Raw genomic sequence first — 3268 nt, forward strand, 5'->3', positions numbered from 1 at the left:
TTATTATTTGCTTTTCGTTGTGGTATGATATAATTTAAAGGTCTTTGGAGTCTGGTCCTACTGTAACAGGGACCATAGAAAACATGTATGGAAGGTTTCAGGCCCCCATTAGTTTATATCTGCAGGCCATGGCCTTTGCAAATGGTTGTACATAGGTTTTACTTTCTGCATGTGTAGAATTGCATATTATTCCATAGAAATGTCACAGGTTTCAAATCCAGCACATACAGATGCCTTGACATGGCAGGGGCCAACTCAGAAACAGCGAAGTAATGTGTTTGCTGTGCTCACATGGAGACAGAAGTCACTAGGCGAGTGTTGAGATAATAAAGGAGGTTAGCAATGTTTACTGTGTCACCGCTGATAAGCACTCAATCTTTTGATAACTAGTATTATGAGAAGTTCCTGGAAAAATTGTAACTCTTTCTTTGCTCCCTTTTTTCTCCTCCTCCAACACAAAGAGGAGAACCTGACAGTATCTTTCTTTATTGTTTAATTTTCCTTGTCCACTGCTGGAGTGCGTGTTACTCTCTGCTCAACTCTTCCCTAAAATTTCATCTGATTCCCTAGCCAGAAGATGCTCTTAACCAGCAAATCCCATTTGCCTATCTGTGGAGGCTGTCCCATGAAGGCTGCAAGCTTTGCCCTTTTCTCTCAGTCCTGCGACGCCTGTGGTCAGAAGCAGACTCACCCAGAAATACTCCTAATTTAATATCTCCCTACTTGAAATATCAACTGAGTTTGTAAGCCAAAGACATCTCCTAAAGGTCTCTTCATCTAGGGTCAGAGCATGTACTTGAGGAAATGAAACATTCATTAGTTGGATGCCAGTTTATTTACACTTGTATCACGGTCAACCAGGGAGTAGGAGACTGGGGATGACATTCATCTCATCTAATTTTAGGTATTTACAGCTTGGAATACCATATCCATATCTGAATTACTTGCCTTATGTTCTCTTTATAGTTGGTGGAGAGAACAGGCACGTCCCCAGCATGACTTTGCTGACCAGGCTTAGATATCTTTTATAGGTTGTGATGAAGTGCACCCTAGATCCTCCAGCAACCACAGAACGAGGTCTGGATTTTCCTGTACATCTCTTATTTGTGAGATGTACATATCCCACTCCCGATGTCCCTTACCTCATTTCCTAGTAGCTAGGAAATGGAAAGTCCAGCCTACAGTGACTGAACTTTATCACAAGAATGTCTTTATTGCTCCTTCCAGTTCTGACCTCCCAGGTCACTACGCTGCTGTCACTGCAGTCATGAGTGTCTCCTCTCTCTTCACAGCAATTATGGAGAATTTAATCAAAAGGAAGGAATTTCAAATGTTATTCCCAGTTTTCTTCCTCTTACTTATTTACCATCTCAGTCAAATACAGACAGTAGTAAAGTGTAGATAAAAGCATAAATATTCTGTCTGTTGATCTGCTTATCTAGCTTTATGTGAAATAACTATCAACTCTGTAACAGCTGAAGTCTTACATTTATTACATTTAATTTTCCTATAAGTAAAGGAAGGTGAAAATACTATCTTTCATTCCTCTTTTTTTCCCAACTCCATGCAAATGCAATCCAAACAGCTTTCATAGAGCTGAGGAAAGAAGGACAAGTCACCTCACTAAGGTTTCAATAAACTTCCAAAAGTTAAATAATGAGGATTACCAAAATAAGGCCTTAAAAAATCATATACCAGGCACAAAAAACGTGACGTGGGCTTGAAAATTGATTATTTTTTATTTCTTTAGGACTTGTGTTCTGCTTATGGACTGAAATGGGACTGTTTTCAGCACCTGATGTTGGAGACTAGATAGCATTTCTTGATAAAGAAGTAAGAAAAGTATGTAGATAAATGCAAGTGGGTCCTGATCACATTTTCATTAAATCTCTTAAATAGGACTTATCCAAAATTATGAGATACTATGTTACCTTTGGTTTTGTCCTCTTACAGGGAAAAATTTTTACACAGTATTAAGGATTCAGTCTTTAAAAATTAAGGCTCCTATACTTTTTTTTTTTTTTTAACACTACTAAGTACCAACAAGAGAGTTGAAAAGCCTTTTGCCTTTTAAAAAAAATGCTTCAAAACATTTGAACCAAGAATATTTTCTGTTGAAAGCATAGGTAGGAAGCAATGCACTACAGTAAATGAACAGTGAAAATTTCTATTTTATTCCAGCAGAATAAGTTTAGATGTGTTTACGTTTCATCTGACACGCTAAATTCTTGTACTAAACAAACCAAGGAAACAGAAATGGAGTCAATGAACCAAAAACCTGGATTCAGAAAGCCATTTATCTTTATGCCAGTTAGAGTCAAAAGTTCAATTCTGGATACTCTCCTTCCTCGGTGTTCAAATCTGGATCTAAAACTTTCTGTTGGAGCCAATCTCTAAAACAGATTACTAATAAAACTAACAAAATGACACACACACATATACAAACACCTATCTTCTTGATAACATGCATCGTAGTAGCTGAGGGCCAGGATTGGTTTCATTTTATGTATAAAGTGATTCAACTCCTCCTTTCCCCATCCTCCTCCCTTCTCCCAGTCTGGCCAAATCTCTGTGCTGGATCCTGCCCCTGCATGGCCAAATATTGCAGAAAGGAAGACAACTTTTTTTTTTTTTTTTAGCAAAAAGGTAAAAATTTTTAGTTTTTTTCCCCTGTGTTCATCCATCAAATTAAACAGAAAGCTTAAAAATTGATACAAGCCAATGACATCCAAAGTGCCCTTGTGCATTTTATAATTGCACCCAGCTGTGATTACAGTCCCACAGAATATATTTTTGCATTTTCTTTTCTTTCGGTACATTTCATGGTGATTCATTCCCTAGAAGGGATTCACCCCTTTTAGGAGAGAGAGAATTCACTGGTTTCATGACCTTTTATTTCTGCAGTAGAAATGGGTGAACTCACTTGGAATAAATACAAACCAAGCCAAAACATTACACAGGACAAAATGAATTCCAAATCTGACCTTTCTGAGTCTTGAGAGGGAGGGGAATAGAAAAGGGAAAAAAAAAAAAAAAAAGAAAGGTTGCTTCCCTCTATCTTTCTACTGGTGCCCTACAATTTGCAAGCACCAAAATATCACAGCAGGGAGTAAAGCTTTACTATGTGAAAAGCAAATGAATGGCAAAACTGGAAGACTCGCAGTGCTAAAGCTGCTTTTCAGGTCCGTGCCCGGAGTGGGGTGGGGGTAGCCCCTGCAGCTGTGCCAACATGCCGGCTGGCTGGTTTGGAGCCGCTGGTACACCTTGC

This window comes from Vanellus vanellus (genome assembly GCF_965231255.1).
Source record: "Vanellus vanellus genome assembly, chromosome: 1".
Lineage (NCBI taxonomy): Eukaryota > Metazoa > Chordata > Aves > Charadriiformes > Charadriidae > Vanellus > Vanellus vanellus.